Genomic DNA, 23,180 nt, shown 5'->3' with positions numbered 1-23,180 from the left:
GGTTAACCAGAGGACAAGAAGATAAGGTGATTCGCATTCGAAGCAGACGTACAAGGAAAAAAGGATTAGTTTAGGCAGCATGTTGCTGTGTGAGCTGACTGAAAGTCGTGTGCTTTCAGATTGAATGTTAACATTCAAGAGAGAATGGCAGGATGCTGCAAGGGAATTTAAAAAAAATCAGGGCCGAGGGCTGATCACTCGAATACGTTGAGTAGCTCTTGCAAAGGGATCGCACAGGCTATGTGTATTGGGCATGTAGCATTCCCAACACTTTCTTCAGTGCCTCTGAGCACCTTGTCTCGTTGCGCTTGTTACTGAGCCATTCGAGGTTATTAACCTTTGCCACCTTTCACTTCTTTCCGTCCAGGTGGCCCTTGCTGAAGTTTGATGGCGTACAAGGTGTGTGACCTTCCTCCTCAGATTGTCTATCTGCCTTGAACAGGTGGTGGTGTGTGGCTGCTAGAGGGTTATTTTGCTGTCAGTCTATGAACGCAATGGTGTTGCTGCCGAGTGAAAGAAGTAGTGAAATGTGTTGCGTCGTGGCTTATAAAGCATGTTGGTTGTAGAAAGCGTCGCGGTTTAATGAAGCAATGAAATGTGCCAAGGAAAATGTGTTTAGTGCATTTTGAATGAGCCGCTTTGTGAATGCAAAGAAGAGAAAGTGGCCAGTCTGATGAGTAAAGAGCGGATGTTGTGCGGTGATTGTGATAGGCGGATGTGTGGAACATGTTTGCTGTTGATAGTTTTGATAAAACGGGTGGCGGGCCGTGTACGTGTTGTGGATGAGAGTCTCCATGCGGCAGTGCAAAGCGATTTGGAATTCAAAAAAAGTTTCACTCACCGCTCTCGGGTGGCCTCAGCAACGCTCACGCCTCCCCGTCGGGGAATTGAACCCCGGTCTTCCGCGTGACAGGCGGGGATACTCACCACTATACTAACGAGGAAGCACACAGAGACGCTTTCTACAGTTTGCCAGAGATTGCCAGCCACCTTTGGGCTTCATGGATGTTGTGTCAGCTTGGAGGGGGCACGTTTCCATCACCATTTAGGCTTCTACTTTGGAGCCAGGCAGCCGACGCAGTACCACCGCAAAAGCTCTTGACTCAATCAATTCAATTTTATCCCTCATCCCACATCATTGATGTTACATCGCACAGTGATTTGCCTCCTCTCTGTGATGGCATACATTCAACACTTTCATCCAGTTCAGTCCTGTGACAGCTGCAGAGATCTGGACGGTGGATTCGCACTTTTGCGGGCTTGATATTGCACATCATCGGCCACTACAGGCAAGCAGGAAACGCATATGATTTTTTTTTGCTTGTTTGCTTGTTTGTTTCTTTCTTTCTTTACTTGTTTGTTTTTCTCTCTTTTCCTGGCTTTGCAACAGAAGCAAGCACGATATGCAAAATACTTGGAGTTCAATGTTTTGGCCCACGCTGCATTATTCTTTTCCCCTTTCCCGACACCACACTTTGGAAAGAAATCCTTCGTGTGGGTATCGAGAAGGATTGGCACCATAGGCTCGCCGTGGATGACTTCAGGTACACGGTGTGTAAAAGTGCAAGATGGGCGTTGTTCTCTCGTGCTCACAGAAGCTTTGATCTTGGTGTTCCAAACAAGGACTGTTTTGAGCGAGAAAGCTTTTTTGTGGCAGGAGGGAAGGGTTAACCAGAGGACAAGAAGATAAGGTGATTCGCATTCGAAGCAGACGTACAAGGAAAGAAGGATTAGTTTAGGCAGCATGTTGCTGTGTGAGCTGACTGAAAGTCGTGTGCTTTCAGATTGAATGTTAACATTCAAGAGAGAATGGCAGGATGCTGCAAGGGAATTTAAAAAAAATCAGGGCCGAGGGCTGATCACTCGAATACGTTGAGTAGCTCTTGCAAAGGGATCGCACAGGCTATGTGTATTGGGCATGTAGCATTCCCAACACTTTCTTCAGTGCCTCTGAGCACCTTGTCTCGTTGCGCTTGTTACTGAGCCATTCGAGGTTATTAACCTTTGCCACCTTTCACTTCTTTCCGTCCAGGTGGCCCTTGCTGAAGTTTGATGGCGTACAAGGTGTGTGACCTTCCTCCTCAGATTGTCTATCTGCCTTGAACAGGTGGTGGTGTGTGGCTGCTAGAGGGTTATTTTGCTGTCAGTCTATGAATGCAATGGTGTTGCTGCCGCGTGAAAGAAGTAGTGAAATGTGTTGCGTCGTGGCTTATAAAGCATGTTGGTTGTAGAAAGCGTCGCGGTTTAATGAAGCAATGAAATGTGCCAAGGAAAATGTGTTTAGTGCATTTTGAATGAGCCGCTTTGTGAATGCAAAGAAGAGAAAGTGGCCAGTCTGATGAGTAAAGAGCGGATGTTGTGCGGTGATTGTGATAGGCGGATGTGTGGAACATGTTTGCTGTTGATAGTTTTGATAAAACGGGTGGCGGGCCGCGTCCGTGTTGTGGATGAGAGTCTCCATGCGGCAGTGCAAAGCGATTTGGAATTCAAAAAAATTTTCACTCACCGCTCTCGGGTGGCCTCAGCAACGCTCACGCCTCCCCGTCGGGGAATTGAACCCCGGTCTCCCGCGTGACAGGCGGGGATACTCACCACTATACTAACGAGGAAGCACACAGAGACGCTTTCTACAGTTTGCCAGAGATTGCCAGCCACCTTTGGGCTTCATGGATGTTGTGTCAGCTTGGAGGGGGCACGTTTCCATCACCATTTAGGCTTCTACTTTGGAGCCAGGCAGCCGACGCAGTACCACCGCTAAAGCTCTTGACTCAATCAATTCAATTTTATCCCTCATCCCACATCATTGATGTTACATCGCACAGTGATTTGCCTCCTCTCTGTGATGGCATACATTCAACACTTTCATCCAGTTCAGTCCTGTGACAGCTGCAGAGATCTGGACGGCGGATTCGCACTTTTGCGGGCTTGATATTGCACATCATCGGCCACTACAGGCAAGCAGGAAACGCATATGATTTTTTTTTGCTTGTTTGCTTGTTTGTTTCTTTCTTTCTTTACTTGTTTGTTTTTCTCTCTTTTCCTGGCTTTGCAACAGAAGCAAGCACGATATGCAAAATACTTGGAGTTCAATGTTTTGGCCCACGCTGCATTATTCTTTTCCCCTTTCCCGACACCACACTTTGGAAAGAAATCCTTCGTGTGGGTATCGAGAAGGATTGGCACCATAGGCTCGCCGTGGATGACTTCAGGTACACGGTGTGTAAAAGTGCAAGATGGGCGTTGTTCTCTCTTGCTCACAGAAGCTTTGATCTTGGTGTTCCAAACAAGGACTGTTTTGAGCGAGAAAGCTTTTTTGTGGCAGGAGGGAAGGGTTAACCAGAGGACAAGAAGATAAGGTGATTCGCATTCGAAGCAGACGTACAAGGAAAGAAGGATTAGTTTAGGCAGCATGTTGTTGTGTGAGCTGACTGAAAGTCGTGTGCTTTCAGATTGAATGTTAACATTCAAGAGAGAATGGCAGGATGCTGCAAGGGAATTTAAAAAAAATCAGGGCCGAGGGCTGATCACTCGAATACGTTGAGTAGCTCTTGCAAAGGGATCGCACAGGCTATGTGTATTGGGCATGTAGCATTCCCAACACTTTCTTCAGTGCCTCTGAGCACCTTGTCTCGTTGCGCTTGTTACTGAGCCATTCGAGGTTATTAACCTTTGCCACCTTTCACTTCTTTCCGTCCAGGTGGCCCTTGCTGAAGTTTGATGGCGTACAAGGTGTGTGACCTTCCTCCTCAGATTGTCTATCTGCCTTGAACAGGTGGTGGTGTGTGGCTGCTAGAGGGTTATTTTGCTGTCAGTCTATGAACGCAATGGTGTTGCTGCCGCGTGAAAGAAGTAGTGAAATGTGTTGCGTCGTGGCTTATAAAGCATGTTGGTTGTAGAAAGCGTCGCGGTTTAATGAAGCAATGAAATGTGCCAAGGAAAATGTGTTTAGTGCATTTTGAATGAGCCGCTTTGTGAATGCAAAGAAGAGAAAGTGGCCAGTCTGATGAGTAAAGAGCGGATGTTGTGCGGTGATTGTGATAGGCGGATGTGTGGAACATGTTTGCTGTTGATAGTTTTGATAAAACGGGTGGCGGGCCGCGTACGTGTTGTGGATGAGAGTCGCCATGCGGCAGTGCAAAGCGATTTGGAATTCAAAAAAATTTTCACTTACCGCTCTCTGCTGGCCTCAGCAACGCTCACGCCTTCCCGTCGGGGAATTGAACCCCGGTCTCCCGCGTGACATGCGGGGATGCTCACCACTATACTAACGAGGAAGCACACAGAGACGCTTTCTACAGTTTGCCAGAGATTGCCAGCCACCTTTGGGCTTCATAGATGTTGTGTCAGCTTGGAGGGGGCACGTTTCCATCACCATTTAGGCTTCTACTTTGGAGCCAGGCAGCCGACGCAGTACCACCGCTAAAGCTCTTGACTCAATCAATTCAATTTTATCCCTCATCCCACATCATTGATGTTACATCGCACAGTGATTTGCCTCCTCTCTGTGATGGCATACATGCAACACTTTCATCCAGTTCAGTCCTGTGACAGCTGCAGAGATCTGGACGGCGGATTCGCACTTTTGCGGGCTTGATATTGCACATCATCGGCCACTACAGGCAAGCAGGAAACGCATATGATTTTTTTTTGCTTGTTTGCTTGTTTGTTTCTTTCTTTCTTTACTTGTTTGTTTTTCTCTCTTTTCCTGGCTTTGCAACAGAAGCAAGCACGATATGCAAAATACTTGGAGTTCAATGTTTTGGCCCACGCTGCATTATTCTTTACCCCTTTCCCGACACCACACTTTGGAAAGAAATCCTTCGTGTGGGTATCGAGAAGGATTGGCACCATGGGCTCGCCGTGGATGACTTCAGGGACACGGTGTGCAAAAGTGCTAGATGGGCGTTGTTCTCTCGTGCTCACAGAAGTTTTGATCTTGGTGTTCCAAACAAGGACTGTTTTGAGCGAGAAAGCTTTTTGTGGCAGGAGGGAAGGGTTAACCAGAGGACAAGAAGATAAGGTGATTCGCATTCGAAGCAGACGTACAAGGAAAGAAGGATTAGTTTAGGCAGCATGTTGTTGTGTGAGCTGACTGAAAGTCGTGTGCTTTCAGATTGAATGTTAACATTCAAGAGCGAATGGCAGGATGCTGCAAGGGAATTTAAAAAAAAATCAGGGCCCAGGGCTGATCACTCGAATACGTTGAGTAGCTCTTGCAAAGGGATCGCACAGGCTATGTGTATTGGGCATGTAGCATTCCCAACACTTTCTTCAGTGCCTCTGAGCACCTTGTCTCGTTGCGCTTGTTACTGAGCCATTCGAGGTTATTAACCTTTGCCACCTTTCACTTCTTTCCGTCCAGGTGGCCCTTGCTGAAGTTTGATGGCGTACAAGGTGTGTGACCTTCCTCCTCAGATTGTCTATCTGCCTTGAACAGGTGGTGGAGTGTGGCTGCTAGAGGGTTATTTTGCTGTCAGACTATGAACGCAATGGTGTTGCTGCCGCGTGAAAGAAGTAGTGAAATGTGTTGCGTCGTGGCTTATAAAGCATGTTGGTTGTAGAAAGCGTCGCGGTTTAATGAAGCAATGAAATGTGCCAAGGAAAATGTGTTTAGTGCATTTTGAATGAGCCGCTTTGTGAATGCAAAGAAGAGAAAGTGGCCAGTCTGATGAGTAAAGAGCGGATGTTGTGCGGTGATTGTGATAGGCGGATGTGTGGAACATGTTTGCTGTTGATAGTTTTGATAAAACGGGTGGCGGGCAGCGTACGTGTTGTGGATGAGAGTCTCCATGCGGCAGTGCAAAGCGATTTGGAATTCAAAAAGTTTTCTCTTCCTGCTCTCGGGTGGCTTCATCAACGCTCACGCCTCCCCGTCGAGAAATTGAACCCCGGTCTCCCGCGTGACAGGCGGGGATACTCACCACTATACTAACGAGGAAGCACACAGAGACGCTTTTTACAGTTTGCCAGAGATTGCCAGCCACCTTTGGGCTTCATAGATGTTGTGTCAGCTTGGAGGGGGCACGTTTCCATCACCATTTAGGCTTCTACTTTGGAGCCAGGCAGCCGACGCAGTTTTCAATTTTATCCCTCATCCCACATCATTGATGTTACATCGCACAGTGATTTGCCTCCTCTCTGTGATGGCATACATTCAACACTTTCATCCAGTTCAGTCCTGTGACAGCTGCAGAGATCTGGACGGCGGATTCGCACTTTTGCGGGCTTGATATTGCACATCATCGGCCACTACAGGCTAGCAGGAAACGCATATGATCTTTTTGGCTTGTTTGTTTGTTTGTTTCTTTCTTTCTTTACTTGTTTGTTTTTCTCTATTTTCCTGGCTTTGCAACAGAAGCAAGCACGATATGCAAAATATTTGGAGTTCAATGTTTTGGCCCACGCTGCATTATTCTTTTCCCCTTTCCCGACACCACACTTTAGAAAGAAATCCTTCGTGTGGGTATCGAGAAGGATTGGCACCATGGGCTCGCCGTGGATGACTTCAGGTACACGGTGTGCAAAAGTGCAAGATGGGCGTTGTTCTCTCGTGCTCACAGAAGTTTTGATCTTGGTGTTCCAAACAAGGACTGTTTTGAGCGAGCAAGCTTTTTTGTGGCAGGAGGGAAGGGTTAACCAGAGGACAAGAAGATAAGGTGATTCGCATTCGAAGCAGACGTACAAGGAAAGAAGGATTAGTTTAGGCAGCATGTTGTTGTGTGAGCTGACTGAAAGTCGTGTGCTTTCAGATTGAATGTTAACATTCAAGAGAGAATGGCAGGATGCTGCAAGGGAATTTAAAAAAAATCAGGGCCGAGGGCTGATCACTCGAATACGTTGAGTAGCTCTTGCAAAGGGATCGCACAGGCTATGTGTATTGGGCATGTAGCATTCCCAACACTTTCTTCAGTGCCTCTGAGCACCTTGTCTCGTTGCGCTTGTTACTGAGCCATTCGAGGTTATTAACCTTTGCCACCTTTCACTTCTTTCCGTCCAGGTGGCCCTTGCTGAAGTTTGATGGCGTACAAGGTGTGTGACCTTCCTCCTCAGATTGTCTATCTGCCTTGAACAGGTGGTGGTGTGTGGCTGCTAGAGGGTTATTTTGCTGTCAGTCTATGAACGCAATGGTGTTGCTGCCGCGTGAAAGAAGTAGTGAAATGTGTTGCGTCGTGGCTTATAAAGCATGTTGGTTGTAGAAAGCGTCGCGGTTTAATGAAGCAATGAAATGTGCCAAGGAAAATGTGTTTAGTGCATTTTGAATGAGCCGCTTTGTGAATGCAAAGAAGAGAAAGTGGCCAGTCTGATGAGTAAAGAGCGGATGTTGTGCGGTGATTGTGATAGGCGGATGTGTGGAACATGTTTGCTGTTGATAGTTTTGATAAAACGGGTGGCGGGCCGCGTACGTGTTGTGGATGAGAGTCTCCATGCGGCAGTGCAAAGCGATTTGGAATTCAAAAAAATTTTCACTTACCGCTCTCTGCTGGCCTCAGCAACGCTCACGCCTTCCCGTCGGGGAATTGAACCCCGGTCTCCCGCGTGACATGCGGGGATGCTCACCACTATACTAACGAGGAAGCACACAGAGACGCTTTCTACAGTTTGCCAGAGATTGCCAGCCACCTTTGGGCTTCATAGATGTTGTGTCAGCTTGGAGGGGGCACGTTTCCATCACCATTTAGGCTTCTACTTTGGAGCCAGGCAGCCGACGCAGTACCACCGCTAAAGCTCTTGACTCAATCAATTCAATTTTATCCCTCATCCCACATCATTGATGTTACATCGCACAGTGATTTGCCTCCTCTCTGTGATGGCATACATGCAACACTTTCATCCAGTTCAGTCCTGTGACAGCTGCAGAGATCTGGACGGCGGATTCGCACTTTTGCGGGCTTGATATTGCACATCATCGGCCACTACAGGCAAGCAGGAAACGCATATGATTTTTTTTTGCTTGTTTGCTTGTTTGTTTCTTTCTTTCTTTACTTGTTTGTTTTTCTCTCTTTTCCTGGCTTTGCAACAGAAGCAAGCACGATATGCAAAATACTTGGAGTTCAATGTTTTGGCCCACGCTGCATTATTCTTTACCCCTTTCCCGACACCACACTTTGGAAAGAAATCCTTCGTGTGGGTATCGAGAAGGATTGGCACCATGGGCTCGCCGTGGATGACTTCAGGGACACGGTGTGCAAAAGTGCTAGATGGGCGTTGTTCTCTCGTGCTCACAGAAGTTTTGATCTTGGTGTTCCAAACAAGGACTGTTTTGAGCGAGAAAGCTTTTTGTGGCAGGAGGGAAGGGTTAACCAGAGGACAAGAAGATAAGGTGATTCGCATTCGAAGCAGACGTACAAGGAAAGAAGGATTAGTTTAGGCAGCATGTTGTTGTGTGAGCTGACTGAAAGTCGTGTGCTTTCAGATTGAATGTTAACATTCAAGAGCGAATGGCAGGATGCTGCAAGGGAATTAAAAAAAAAATCAGGGCCCAGGGCTGATCACTCGAATACGTTGAGTAGCTCTTGCAAAGGGATCGCACAGGCTATGTGTATTGGGCATGTAGCATTCCCAACACTTTCTTCAGTGCCTCTGAGCACCTTGTCTCGTTGCGCTTGTTACTGAGCCATTCGAGGTTATTAACCTTTGCCACCTTTCACTTCTTTCCGTCCAGGTGGCCCTTGCTGAAGTTTGATGGCGTACAAGGTGTGTGACCTTCCTCCTCAGATTGTCTATCTGCCTTGAACAGGTGGTGGAGTGTGGCTGCTAGAGGGTTATTTTGCTGTCAGACTATGAACGCAATGGTGTTGCTGCCGCGTGAAAGAAGTAGTGAAATGTGTTGCGTCGTGGCTTATAAAGCATGTTGGTTGTAGAAAGCGTCGCGGTTTAATGAAGCAATGAAATGTGCCAAGGAAAATGTGTTTAGTGCATTTTGAATGAGCCGCTTTGTGAATGCAAAGAAGAGAAAGTGGCCAGTCTGATGAGTAAAGAGCGGATGTTGTGCGGTGATTGTGATAGGCGGATGTGTGGAACATGTTTGCTGTTGATAGTTTTGATAAAACGGGTGGCGGGCAGCGTACGTGTTGTGGATGAGAGTCTCCATGCGGCAGTGCAAAGCGATTTGGAATTCAAAAAGTTTTCTCTTCCTGCTCTCGGGTGGCTTCATCAACGCTCACGCCTCCCCGTCGAGAAATTGAACCCCGGTCTCCCGCGTGACAGGCGGGGATACTCACCACTATACTAACGAGGAAGCACACAGAGACGCTTTTTACAGTTTGCCAGAGATTGCCAGCCACCTTTGGGCTTCATAGATGTTGTGTCAGCTTGGAGGGGGCACGTTTCCATCACCATTTAGGCTTCTACTTTGGAGCCAGGCAGCCGACGCAGTTTTCAATTTTATCCCTCATCCCACATCATTGATGTTACATCGCACAGTGATTTGCCTCCTCTCTGTGATGGCATACATTCAACACTTTCATCCAGTTCAGTCCTGTGACAGCTGCAGAGATCTGGACGGCGGATTCGCACTTTTGCGGGCTTGATATTGCACATCATCGGCCACTACAGGCTAGCAGGAAACGCATATGATCTTTTTGGCTTGTTTGTTTGTTTGTTTCTTTCTTTCTTTACTTGTTTGTTTTTCTCTATTTTCCTGGCTTTGCAACAGAAGCAAGCACGATATGCAAAATATTTGGAGTTCAATGTTTTGGCCCACGCTGCATTATTCTTTTCCCCTTTCCCGACACCACACTTTAGAAAGAAATCCTTCGTGTGGGTATCGAGAAGGATTGGCACCATGGGCTCGCCGTGGATGACTTCAGGTACACGGTGTGCAAAAGTGCAAGATGGGCGTTGTTCTCTCGTGCTCACAGAAGTTTTGATCTTGGTGTTCCAAACAAGGACTGTTTTGAGCGAGCAAGCTTTTTTGTGGCAGGAGGGAAGGGTTAACCAGAGGACAAGAAGATAAGGTGATTCGCATTCGAAGCAGACGTACAAGGAAAGAAGGATTAGTTTAGGCAGCATATTGTTGTGTGAGCTGACTGAAAGTCGTGTGCTTTCAGATTGAATGTTAACATTCAAGAGAGAATGGCAGGATGCTGCAAGGGAATTAAAAAAAAATCAGGGCCGAGGGCTGATCACTCGAATACGTTGAGTAGCTCTTGCAAAGGGATCGCACAGGCTATGTGTATTGGGCATGTAGCATTCCCAACACTTTCTTCAGTGTCTCTGAGCACCTTGTCTCGTTGCGCTTGTTACTGAGCCATTCGAGGTTATTAACCTTTGCCACCTTTCACTTCTTTCCGTCCAGGTGGCCCTTGCTGAAGTTTGATGGCGTACAAGGTGTGTGACCTTCCTCCTCAGATTGTCTATCTGCCTTGAACAGGTGGTGGTGTGTGGCTGCTAGAGGGTCATTTTGCTGTCAGACGATGAACGCAATGGTGTTGCTGCCGCGTGAAAGATGTAGTGAAATGTGTTGCGTCGTGGCTGAGAAAGCATGTTGGTTGTAGAAAGCGTCGCGGTTTAATGAAGCAATGAAATGTGCCAAGGAAAATGTGTTTAGTGCATTTTGAATGAGCCGCTTTGTGAATGCAAAGAAGAGAAAGTGGCCAGTCTGATGTGTAAAGAGCGGATGTTGTGCGGTGATTGTGATAGGCGGATGTGTGGAACATGTTTGCTGTTGATAGTTTTGATAAAAACGGGTGGCGGGCCGCGTACGTGTTGTGGATGAAAGTCTCCATGCGGCAGTGCAAAGCGATTTGGAATTCAAAAAGCTCCCCTAACAGCTCTCGGGTGGCCTCAGCAACGCTCACGCCTCCCCGTCGGGGAATTGAACCTCGGTCCCCCGCGTGACAGGCGGGGATACTCACCACTATACTAACGAGGAAGCACACAAATACGCTTCCTACAGTTTGCCGGAGATTGCCAGCCACCTTTGGGCTTCATAGATGTTGTGTCAGCTTGGAGGGGCCACGTTTCCATCACCATTTAGGCTTCTACTTTGGAGCCAGGCAGCCGACGCAGTACCACCGCTAAAGCTCTTGACTCAATCAATTCAATTTTATCCCTCATCCCACATCATTGATGTTACATCGCACAGTGATTTGCCTCCTCTCTGTGATGGCATACATTCAACACTTTCATCCAGTTCAGTCCTGTGACAGCTGCAGAGATCTGGACGGCGGATTCGCACTTTTGCGGGCTTGATATTGCACATCATCGGCCACTACAGGCAAGCAGGAAACGCATATGATCTTTTTGGCTTGTTTGTTTGTTTGTTTCTTTCTTTCTTTACTTGTTTGTTTTTCTCTCTTTTCCTGGCTTTGCAACAGAAGCAAGCACGATATGCAAAATATTTGGAGTTCAATGTTTTGGCCCACGCTGCATTATTCTTTTCCCCTTTCCCGACACCACACTTTAGAAAGAAATCCTTCGTGTGGGTATCGAGAAGGATTGGCACCATGGGCTCGCCGTGGATGACTTCAGGTACACGGTGTGCAAAAGTGCAAGATGGGCGTTGTTCTCTCGTGCTCACAGAAGTTTTGATCTTGGTGTTCCAAACAAGGACTGTTTTGAGCGAGAAATCTTTTTTGTGGCAGGAGGGAAGGGTTAACCAGAGGACAAGAAGATAAGGTGATTCGCATTCGAAGCAGACGTACAAGGAAAGAAGGATTAGTTTAGGCAGCATGTTGTTGTGTGAGCTGACTGAAAGTCGTGTGCTTTCAGATTGAATGTTAACATTCAAGAGAGAATGGCAGGATGCTGCAAGGGAATTTAAAAAAAAATCAGGGCCGAGGCTGATCACTCGAATACGTTGAGTAGCTCTTGCAAAGGGATCGCACAGGCTATGTGTATTGGGCATGTAGCATTCCCAACACTTTCTTCAGTGCCTCTGAGCACTTTGTCTCGTTGCGCTTGTTACTGAGCCATTCGAGGTTATTAACCTTTGCCACCTTTCACTTCTTTCCGTCCAGGTGGCCCTTGCTGAAGTTTGATGGCGTACAAGGTGTGTGACCTTCCTCCTCAGATTGTCTATCTGCCTTGAACAGGTGGTGGTGTGTGGCTGCTAGAGGGTCATTTTGCTGTCAGACTATGAACGCAATGGTGTTGCTGCCGCGTGAAAGATGTAGTGAAATGTGTTGCGTCGTGGCTTATAAAGCATGTTGGTTGTAGAAAGCGTCGCGGTTTAATGAAGCAATGAAATGTGCCAAGGAAAATGTGTTCAGTGCATTTTGAATGAGCCGCTTTGTGAATGCAAAGAAGAGAAAGTGGCCAGTCTGATGAGTAAAGAGCGGATGTTGTGCGGTGATTGTGATAGGCGGATGTGTGGAACATGTTTGCTGTTGATAGTTTTGATAAAACGGGTGGCGGGCCGCGTACGTGTTGTGGATGAGAGTCTCCATGCGGCAGTGCAAAGCGATTTGGAATTCAAAAAGTTTCCCCGACCAGCTCTCGGGTGGCCTCAGCAACGCTCACGCCTCCCCGTCGGGGAATTGAACCCCGGTCTCCCGCGTGACAGGCTGGGATACTCACCACTATACTAACGAGGAAGCACACAGAAATGATTCCTACAGTTTGCCAGAGATTGCCAGCCACCTTTGGGCTTCATCGATGTAGTGTCAGCTTGGAGGGGGCACGTTTCCATCACCATTTAGGCTTCTGCTTTGGAGCCAGGCAGCCGACGCAGTACCACCGCTCAAGCTCTTGACTCAATCAATTCAATTTTATCCCTCATCCCACATCATTGATGTTACATCGCACAGTGATTTGCCTCCTCTCTGTGATGGCATACATTCAACACTTTCATCCAGTTCAGTCCTGTGACAGCTGCAGAGATCTGGACGGCGGATTCGCACTTTTGCGGGCTTGATATTGCACATCATCGGCCACTACAGGCAAGCAGGAAACGCATATGATCTTTTTGGCTTGTTTGTTTGTTTGTTTCTTTCTTTCTTTGCTTGTTTGTTTTTCTCTCTTTTCCTGGCTTTGCAACAGAAGCAAGCACGATATGCAAAATATTTGGAGTTCAATGTTTTGGCCCACGCTGCATTATTCTTTTCCCCTTTCCCGACACCACACTTTAGAAAGAAATCCTTCGTGTGGGTATCGAGAAGGATTGGCACCATGGGCTCGCCGTGGATGACTTCAGGTACACGGTGTGCAAAAGTGCAAGATGGGCGTTGTTCTCTCGTGCTCAAAGTAGTTTTGATCTTGGTGTTCCAAACAAGGACTGTTTTGAGCGAGAAAGCTTTTTTGTGGCAGGAGGGAAGGGTTAACCAGAGGACAAGAAGATAAGGTGATTCGCATTCGAAGCAGACGTACAAGGAAAGAAGGATTAGTTTAGGCAGCATGTTGTTGTGTGAGCTGACTGAAAGTCGTGTGCTTTCAGATTGAATGTTAACATTCAAGAGAGAATGGCAGGATGCTGCAAGGGAATTAAAAAAAAAATCAGGGCCGAGGCTGATCACTCGAATACGTTGAGTAGCTCTTGCAAAGGGATCGCACAGGCTATGTGTATTGGGCATGTAGCATTCCCAACACTTTCTTCAGTGCCTCTGAGCACCTTGTCTCGTTGCGCTTGTTACTGAGCCATTCGAGGTTATTAACCTTTGCCACCTTTCACTTCTTTCCGTCCAGGTGGCCCTTGCTGAAGTTTGATGGCGTACAAGGTGTGTGACCTTCCTACTCAGATTGTCTATCTGCCTTGAACAGGTGGTGGTGTGTGGCTGCTAGAGGGTCATTTTGCTGTCAGACTATGAACGCAATGGTGTTGCTGCCGCGTGAAAGATGTAGTGAAATGTGTTGCGTCGTGGCTTATAAAGCATGTTGGTTGTAGAAAGCGTCGCGGTTTAATGAAGCAATGAAATGTGCCAAGGAAAATGTGTTCAGTGCATTTTGAATGAGCCGCTTTGTGAATGCAAAGAAGAGAAAGTGGCCAGTCTGATGAGTAAAGAGCGGATGTTGTGCGGTGATTGTGATAGGCGGATGTGTGGAACATGTTTGCTGTTGATAGTTTTGATAAAACGGGTGGCGGGCCGCGGACGTGTTGTGGATGAGAGTCTCCATGCGGCAGTGCAAAGCGATTTGGAATTCAAAAAGTTTCCCCGACCAGCTCTCGGGTGGCCTCAGCAACGCTCACGCCTCCCCGTCGGGGAATTGAACCCCGGTCTCCCGCGTGACAGGCGGGGATACTCACCACTATACTAACGAGGAAGCACACAGAAATGCTTCCTACAGTTTGCCAGAGATTGCCAGCCACCTTTGGGCTTCATCGATGTAGTGTCAGCTTGGAGGGGGCACGTTTCCATCACCATTTAGGCTTCTGCTTTGGAGCCAGGCAGCCGACGCAGTACCACCGCTCAAGCTCTTGACTCAATCAATTCAATTTTATCCCTCATCCCACATCATTGATGTTACATCGCACAGTGATTTGCCTCCTCTCTGTGATGGCATACATTCAACACTTTCATCCAGTTCAGTCCTGTGACAGCTGCAGAGATCTGGACGGCGGATTCGCACTTTTGCGGGCTTGATATTGCACATCATCGGCCACTACAGGCAAGCAGGAAACGCATATGATCTTTTTGGCTTGTTTGTTTGTTTGTTTCTTTCTTTCTTTACTTGTTTGTTTTTCTCTCTTTTCCTGGCTTTGCAACAGAAGCAAGCACGATATGCAAAATATTTGGAGTTCAATGTTTTGGCCCACGCTGCATTATTCTTTTCCCCTTTCCCGACACCACACTTTAGAAAGAAATCCTTCGTGTGGGTATCGAGAAGGATTGGCACCATGGGCTCGCCGTGGATGACTTCAGGTACACGGTGTGCAAAAGTGCAAGATGGGCGTTGTTCTCTCGTGCTCACAGAAGTTTTGATCTTGGTGTTCCAAACAAGGACTGTTTTGAGCGAGCAAGCTTTTTTGTGGCAGGAGGGAAGGGTTAACCAGAGGACAAGAAGATAAGGTGATTCGCATTCGAAGCAGACGTACAAGGAAAGAAGGATTAGTTTAGGCAGCATGTTGTTGTGTGAGCTGACTGAAAGTCGTGTGCTTTCAGATTGAATGTTAACATTCAAGAGAGAATGGCAGGATGCTGCAAGGGAATTAAAAAAAAAATCAGGGCCGAGGGCTGATCACTCGAATACGTTGAGTAGCTCTTGCAAAGGGATCGCACAGGCTATGTGTATTGGGCATGTAGCATTCCCAACACTTTCTTCAGTGCCTCTGAGCACCTTGTCTCGTTGCGCTTGTTACTGAGCCATTCGAGGTTATTAACGTTTGCCACCTTTCACTTCTTTCCGTCCAGGTGGCCCTTGCTGAAGTTTGATGGCGTACAAGGTGTGTGACCTTCCTCCTCAGATTGTCTATCTGCCTTGAACAGGTGGTGGTGTGTGGCTGCTAGAGGGTCATTTTGCTGTGAGACTATGAACGCAATGATGTTGCTGCCGCGTGAAAGATGTAGTGTAATGTGTTGCGTCGTGGCTTATTAAGCATGTTGGTTGTAGAAAGCGTCGCGGTTTAATGAAGCAATGAAATGTGCCAAGGAAAATGTGTTTAGTGCATTTTGAATGAGCCGCTTTGTGAATGCAAAGAAGAGAAAGTGGCCAGTCTGATGAGTAAAGAGCGGATGTTGTGCGGTGATTGTGATAGGCGGATGTGTGGAACATGTTTGCTGCTGATAGTTTTGATAAAACGGGTGGCGGGCCGCGTACGTGTTGTGGATGAGAGTCTCCATGCGGCAGTGCAAAGCGATTTGGAATTCAAAAAGTTTCCTCTTCCAGCTCTCGGGTAGTCACAGCAACGCTCACGCCTCCCCGTCGGGGAATTGAACCCCAGTCTCCCGCGTGACAGGCGGGGATACTCACCACTATACTAACGAGGAAGCACACTGAAGTGATTCCTACAGTTTGCCAGAGATTGCCAGCCACCTTTGGGCTTCATAGATGTTGTGTCAGCTTGGAGGTGGCACGTTTCCATCACCATTTCGGCTTCCACTTTGGAGCCAGGCAGCCGACGCAGTACCACCGCTAAAGCTCTTGACTCACTCAATTCAATTTTATCCCTCATCCCACATCATTGATGTTACATCGCACAGTGATTTGCCTCCTCTCTGTGATATCATACATTCAACACTTTCATCCAGTTCAGTCCTGTGACAGCTGCAGAGATCTGGACGGCGGATTCGCACTTTTGCGGGCTTGATATTGCACATCATCGGCCACTACAGGCAAGCAGGAAACGCATATGATTTTTTTTTGCTTGTTTGTTTGTTTGTTTCTTTCTTTCTTTACTTGTTTGTTTTTCTCTCTTTTCCTGGCTTTGCAACAGAAGCAAGCACGATATGCAAAATATTTGGAGTTCAATGTTTTGGCCCACGCTGCATTATTCTTTTCCCCTTTCCCGACACCACACTTTAGAAAGAAATCCTTCGTGTGGGTATCGAGAAGGATTGGCACCATGGGCTCGCCGTGGATGACTTCAGGTACACGGTGTGCAAAAGTGCAAGATGGGCGTTGATCTATCGTGCTCACAGAAGTTTTGATCTTGGTGTTCCAAACAAGGACTGTTTTGAGCGTGCAAGCTTTTTTGTGGCAGGAGGGAAGGGTTAACCAGAGGACAAGAAGATAAGGTGATTCGCATTCGAAGCAGACGTACAAGGAAAGAAGGATTAGTTTAGGCAGCATATTGTTGTGTGAGCTGACTGAAAGTCGTGTGCTTTCAGACTGAATGTTAACATTCAAGAGAGAATGGCAGGATGCTGCAAGGGAATTAAAAAAAATAATCAGGGCCGAGGGCTGATCACTCGAATACGTTCAGTAGCTCTTGCAAATGGATCGCACCGGCTATGTGTATTGGGCATGTAGCATTCCCAACACTTTCTTCAGTGCCTCTGAGCACCTTGTCTCGTTGCGCTTCTTACTGAGCCATTCGAGGTTATTAACCTTTGCCACCTTTCACTTCTTTCCGTCCAGGTGGCCCTTGCTGAAGTTTGATGGCGTACAAGGTGTGTGACCTTCCTCCTCACATTGTCTATCTGCCTTGAACAGGTGGTGGTGTGTGGCTGCTAGAGGGTCATTTTGCTGTCAGACTATGAACGCAATGGTGTTGCTGCCGCGTGAAAGATGTAGTGAAATGTGTTGCGTCGTGGCTTAGAAAGCATGTTGGTTGTCGAAAACGTCGCGGTTTAATGAAGCAATGAAATGTGCCAAGGAAAATGTGTTTAGTGCATTTTGAATGAGCCGCTTTGTGAATGCAAAGAAGTGAAAGTGGCCAGTCTGATGAGTAAAGAGCGGATGTTGTGCGGTGATTGTGATAGGCGGATGTGTGGAACATGTTTGCTGTTGATAGTTTTGATAAAACGGGTGGCGGGCCGCGTAAGCGTTGTGGATGAGAGTCTCCATGCGGCAGTGCAAAGCGATTTGGAATTCAAAAAGTTTCCCCTACCAGCTCTCGGGTGGACTCAGCAACACTCTCGCCTCCCCGTCGGGGAATTGAACCCCGGTCTCCCGCGTGACAGGCGGGGATACTCACCACTATACTAACGAGGAAGCACACAGAAACCCTTTATACAGTTTGCCAGAGATTGCCAGCCACCTTTGGGCTTCATAGATGTTGTGTCAGCTTGGAGGTGGCACGTTTCCATCACCATTTCGGCTTCTACTTTGGAGCCAGGCAGCCGACGCAGTACCACCGCTAAAGCTCTTGATTCAATCAATTCAATTTTATCCCTCATCCCACATCATTGATGTTACATCGCACAGTGATTTGCCTCCTCTCTGTGATGGCATACATTCAACACTTTCATCCAGTTCAGTCCTGTGACAGCTGCAGAGATCTGGACGGCGGATTCGCACTTTTGCGGGCTTGATATTGCACATCATCGGCCACGACAGGCAAGCAGGAAACGCATATGATTTTTTTTTGCTTGTTTGTTTGTTTGTTTCTTTCTTTCTTTACTTGTTTGTTTTTCTCTCTTTTCCTGGCTTTGCAACAGAAGCAAGCACGATATGCAAAATATTTGGAGTTCAATGTTTTGGCCCACGCTGCATTATTCTTTTCCCCTTTCCCGACACCACACTTTAGAAAGAAATCCTTCGTGTGGGTATCGAGAAGGATTGGCACCATGGGCTCGCCGTGGATGACTTCAGGTACACGGTGTGCAAAAGTGCAAGATGGGCGTTGATCTATCGTGCTCACAGAAGTTTTGATCTTGGTGTTCCAAACAAGGACTGTTTTGAGCGTGCAAGCTTTTTTGTGGCAGGAGGGAAGGGTTAACCGGAGGACAAGAAGATAAGGTGATTCGCATTCGAAGCAGACGTACAAGGAAAGAAGGATTAGTTTAGGCAGCATATTGTTGTGTGAGCTGACTGAAAGTCGTGTGCTTTCAGATTGAATGTTAACATTCAAGAGAGAATGGCAGGATGCTGCAAGGGAATTAAAAAAAATAATCAGGGCCGAGGGCTGATCACTCGAATACGTTGAGTAGCTCTTGCAAAGGGATCGCACAGGCTGTGTGTATTGGGCATGTAGCATTCCCAACACTTTCTTCAGTGCCTCTGAGCACCTTGTCTCGTTGCGCTTGTTACTGAGCCATTCGAGGTTATTAACCTTTGCCACCTTTCACTTCTTTCCGTCCAGGTGGCCCTTGCTGAAGTTTGATGGCGTACAAGGTGTGTGACCTTCCTCCTCAGATTGTCCATCTGCCTTGAACAGGTGGTGGTGTGTGGCTGCTCGAGGGTCATTTTGCTGTCAGGCTATGAACGCAATGGTGTTGCTGCCGCGTGAAAGATGTAGTGAAATGTGTTGCGTCGTGGCTTAGAAAGCATGTTGGTTGTCGAAAGCGTCGCGGTTTAATGAAGCAATGAAATGTGCCAAGGAAAATGTGTTTAGTGCATTTTGAATGAGCCGCTTTGTGAATGCAAAGAAGAGAAAGTGGCCAGTCTGATGAGTAAAGAGCGGATGTTGTGCGGTGATTGTGATAGGCGGATGTGTGGAACATGTTTGCTGTTGATAGTTTTGATAAAACGGGTGGCGGGCCGCGTAAGCGTTGTGGATGAGAGTCTCCATGCGGCAGTGCAAAGCGATTTGGAATTCAAAAAGTTTCCCCTACCAGCTCTCGGGTGGACTCAGCAACACTCTCGCCTCCCCGTCGGGGAATTGAACCCCGGTCTCCCGCGTGACAGGCGGGGATACTCACCACTATACTAACGAGGAAGCACACAGAAACCCTTTATACAGTTTGCCAGAGATTGCCAGCCACCTTTGGGCTTCATAGATGTTGTGTCAGCTTGGAGGTGGCACGTTTCCATCACCATTTCGGCTTCTACTTTGGAGCCAGGCAGCCGACGCAGTACCACCGCTAAAGCTCTTGATTCAATCAATTCAATTTTATCCCTCATCCCACATCATTGATGTTACATCGCACAGTGATTTGCCTCCTCTCTGTGATGGCATACATTCAACACTTTCATCCAGTTCAGTCCTGTGACAGCTGCAGAGATCTGGACGGCGGATTCGCACTTTTGCGGGCTTGATATTGCACATCATCGGCCACGACAGGCAAGCAGGAAACGCATATGATTTTTTTTTGCTTGTTTGTTTGTTTGTTTCTTTCTTTCTTTACTTGTTTGTTTTTCTCTCTTTTCCTGGCTTTGCAACAGAAGCAAGCACGATATGCAAAATATTTGGAGTTCAATGTTTTGGCCCACGCTGCATTATTCTTTTCCCCTTTCCCGACACCACACTTTAGAAAGAAATCCTTCGTGTGGGTATCGAGAAGGATTGGCACCATGGGCTCGCCGTGGATGACTTCAGGTACACGGTGTGCAAAAGTGCAAGATGGGCGTTGATCTATCGTGCTCACAGAAGTTTTGATCTTGGTGTTCCAAACAAGGACTGTTTTGAGCGTGCAAGCTTTTTTGTGGCAGGAGGGAAGGGTTAACCAGAGGACAAGAAGATAAGGTGATTCGCATTCGAAGCAGACGTACAAGGAAAGAGGGATTAGTTTAGGCAGCATGTTGTTGTGTGAGCTGACTGAAAGTCGTGTGCTTTCAGATTGAATGTTAACATTCAAGAGAGAATGGCAGGATGCTGCAAGGGAATTAAAAAAAAAAATCAGGGCCGAGGGCTGATCACTCGAATACGTTGAGTAGCTCTTGCAAAGGGATCGCACAGGCTATGTGTATTGGGCATGTAGCATTCCCAACACTTTCTTCAGTGCCTCTGAGCACCTTGTCTCGTTGCGCTTGTTACTGAGCCATTCGAGGTTATTAACCTTTGCCACCTTTCACTTCTTTCCGTCCAGGTGGGCCTTGCTGAAGTTTGATGGCGTACAAGGTGTGTGACCTTCCTCCTCAGATTGTCTATCTGCCTTGAACAGGTGGTGGTGTGTGGCTGCCAGAGGGTCATTTTGCTGTCAGACTATGAACGCAATGGTGTTGCTGCCGCGTGAAAGATGTTGTGAAATGTGTTGCGTTGTGGCTTATAAAGCATGTTGGTTGTAGAAAGCGTCGCGGTTTAATGAAGCAATGAAATGTGCCAAGGAAAATGTGTTTAGTGCATTTTGAATGAGCCGCTTTGTGAATGCAAAGAAGAGAAAGTGGCCAGTCTGATGAGTAAAGAGCGGATGTTGTGCGGTGATTGTGATAGGCGGATGTGTGGAACATGTTTGCTGTTGATAGTTTTGATAAAACGGGTGGCGGGCCGCGTACGTGTTGTGGATGAGAGTCTCCATGCGGCAGTGCAAAGCGATTTGGAATTCAAAAAGTTTTCTCTTCCCACTCTCTGGTGGTCTCAGCAACGCTCACGCCTCCCCGTCGGGGAATTGATCCCCGGTCTCCCGCGTGACAGGCGAGGATACTCACCACTATACTAGCGAAGAAGCACACAGAAAAGCTTTCTACAGTTTGCCAGAGATTGCCAGCCACCTTTGGGCTTCATAGATGTTGTGTCAGCTTGGAGGGGGCACGTTTCCATCACCATTTAGGCTTCTACTTTGGAGCCAGGCAGCCGACGCAGTACCACCGCTAAAGCTCTTGACTCAATCAATTCAATTTTATCCCTCATCCCACATCATTGATGTTACATCGCACAGTGATTTGCCTCCTCTCTGTGATGGCATACATTCAACACTTTCATCCAGTTCAGTCCTGTGACAGCTGCAGAGATCTGGACGGCGGATTCGCACTTTTGCGGGCTTGATATTGCACATCATCGGCCACTACAGGCAAGCAGGAAACGCATATGATTTTTTTTTTGCTTATTTGCTTGTTTGTTTCTTTCTTTCTTTACTTGTTTGTTTTTCTCTCTTTTCCTGGCTTTGCAACAGAAGCAAGCACGATATGCAAAATACTTGGAGTTCAATGTTTTGGCCCACGCTGCATTATTCTTTTCCCCTTTCCCGACACCACACTTTAGAAAGAAATCCTTCGTGTGCGTATCGAGAAGGATTGGCACCATGGGCTTGCCGTGGATGACTTCAGGTACACGGTGTGCAAAAGTGCAAGATGGGCGTTGTTCTCTCGTGCTCACAGAAGTTTTGATCTTGGTGTTCCAAACAAGGACTGTTTTGAGCGAGAAAGCTTTTTTGTGGCAGGAGGGAAGGGTTAACCAGAGGACAAGAAGATAAGGTGATTCGCATTCGAAGCAGACGTACAAGGAAAGAAGGATTAGTTTAGGCAGCATGTTGTTGTGTGAGCTGACTGAAAGTCGTGTGCTTTCAGATTGAATGTTAACATTCAAGAGAGAATGGCAGGATGCTGCAAGGGAATTAAAAAAAAAATCAGGGCCGAGGGCTGATCACTCGAATACGTTGAGTAGCTCTTGCAAAGGGATCGCACAGGCTATGTGTATTGGGCATGTAGCATTCCCAACACTTTCTTCAGTGCCTCTGAGCACCTTGTCTCGTTGCGCTTGTTACTGAGCCATTCGAGGTTATTAACCTTTGCCACCTTTCACTTCTTTCCGTCCAGGTGGGCCTTGCTGAAGTTTGATGGCGTACAAGGTGTGTGACCTTCCTCCTCAGATTGTCTATCTGCCTTGAACAGGTGGTGGTGTGTGGCTGCCAGAGGGTCATTTTGCTGTCAGACTATGAACGCAATGGTGTTGCTGCCGCGTGAAAGATGTCGTGAAATGTGTTGCGTCGTGGCTTATAAAGCATGTTGGTTGTAGAAAGCGTCGCGGTTTAATGAAGCAATGAAATGTGCCAAGGAAAATGTGTTTAGTGTATTTTGAATGAGCCGCTTTGTGAATGCAAAGAAGAGAAAGTGGCCTGTCTGATGAGTAAAGAGCGGATGTTGTGCGGTGATTGTGATAGGCGGATGTGTGGAACATGTTTGCTGTTGATAGTTTTGATAAAACGGGTGGCGGGCCGCGTACGTGTTGTGGATGAGAGTCTCCATGCGGCAGTGCAAAGCGATTTGGAATTCAAAAAGTTTTCTCTTCCCACTCTCTGGTGGCCTCAGCAACGCTCACGCCTCCCCGTCGGGGAATTGAACCCCGGTCTCCCGCGTGACAGGCGAAGATACTCACCACTATACTAGCGAAAAATCACACAGAAAAGCTTTCTACAGTTTGCCAGAGATTGCCAGCCACCTTTGGGCTTCATAGATGTTGTGTCAGCTTGGAGGGGGCACGTTTCCATCACCATTTCGGCTTCTACTTTGGAGCCAGGCAGCCGACGCAGTACCACCGCTAAAGCTCTTGACTCAATCAATTCAATTTTATCCCTCATCCCACATCATTGATGTTACATTGCACAGTGATTTGCCTCCTCTCTGTGATGGCATACATTCAACACTTTCATCCAGTTCAGTCCTGTGACAGCTGCAGAGATCTGGACGGCGGATTCGCACTTTTGCAGGCTTGATATTGCACATCATCGGCCACTACAGGCAAGCAGGAAACGCATATGATTTTTTTTTTGCTTGTTTGCTTGTTTGTTTCTTTCTTTCTTTACTTGTTTGTTTTTCTCTCTTTTCCTGGCTTTGCAACAGAAGCAAGCACGATATGCAAAATACTTGGAGTTCAATGTTTTGGCCCACGCTGCATTATTCTTTTCCCATTTCCCGACACCACACTTTAGAAAGAAATCCTTCGTGTGGGTATCGAGAAGGATTGGTACTATGGGCTCGCCGTGGATGACTTCAGGTACACGGTGTGCAAAAGTGCAAGATGGGCGTTGTTCTCTCGTGCTCACAGA

General features: G+C 47.3%; 7 non-coding genes across 7 annotated transcripts; all 7 read right to left on the bottom strand.

Moving 5' to 3' along the window:
• Positions 1–872: 872 nt before the first annotated feature.
• Positions 873–944, bottom strand: trnad-guc (transfer RNA aspartic acid (anticodon GUC)). The gene has a single exon. It is a non-coding gene; the product is annotated as a tRNA-Asp (tRNA).
• Positions 945–2,537: 1,593 nt separating this feature from the next.
• On the bottom strand, positions 2,538–2,609 carry trnad-guc (transfer RNA aspartic acid (anticodon GUC)). The gene has a single exon. It is a non-coding gene; the product is annotated as a tRNA-Asp (tRNA).
• A 9,855-nt stretch (positions 2,610–12,464) lies between these two features.
• trnad-guc (transfer RNA aspartic acid (anticodon GUC)) lies at positions 12,465–12,536 on the bottom strand. The gene has a single exon. It is a non-coding gene; the product is annotated as a tRNA-Asp (tRNA).
• A 1,591-nt stretch (positions 12,537–14,127) lies between these two features.
• Positions 14,128–14,199, bottom strand: trnad-guc (transfer RNA aspartic acid (anticodon GUC)). Its single transcript has one exon. It is a non-coding gene; the product is annotated as a tRNA-Asp (tRNA).
• Positions 14,200–15,791: 1,592 nt separating this feature from the next.
• trnad-guc (transfer RNA aspartic acid (anticodon GUC)) lies at positions 15,792–15,863 on the bottom strand. Its single transcript has one exon. It is a non-coding gene; the product is annotated as a tRNA-Asp (tRNA).
• Positions 15,864–17,457: 1,594 nt separating this feature from the next.
• trnad-guc (transfer RNA aspartic acid (anticodon GUC)) lies at positions 17,458–17,529 on the bottom strand. Its single transcript has one exon. It is a non-coding gene; the product is annotated as a tRNA-Asp (tRNA).
• A 1,594-nt stretch (positions 17,530–19,123) lies between these two features.
• On the bottom strand, positions 19,124–19,195 carry trnad-guc (transfer RNA aspartic acid (anticodon GUC)). Its single transcript has one exon. It is a non-coding gene; the product is annotated as a tRNA-Asp (tRNA).
• Between the last annotated feature and the right edge of the window lie 3,985 nt (positions 19,196–23,180).

The sequence above is a fragment of the Heterodontus francisci genome, chromosome 34 (assembly GCF_036365525.1).
Source record: "Heterodontus francisci isolate sHetFra1 chromosome 34, sHetFra1.hap1, whole genome shotgun sequence".
Lineage (NCBI taxonomy): Eukaryota > Metazoa > Chordata > Chondrichthyes > Heterodontiformes > Heterodontidae > Heterodontus > Heterodontus francisci.
Note: the sequence above shows the minus strand (reverse complement) of the source record. Positions and strands in the feature narration are given on the sequence as shown.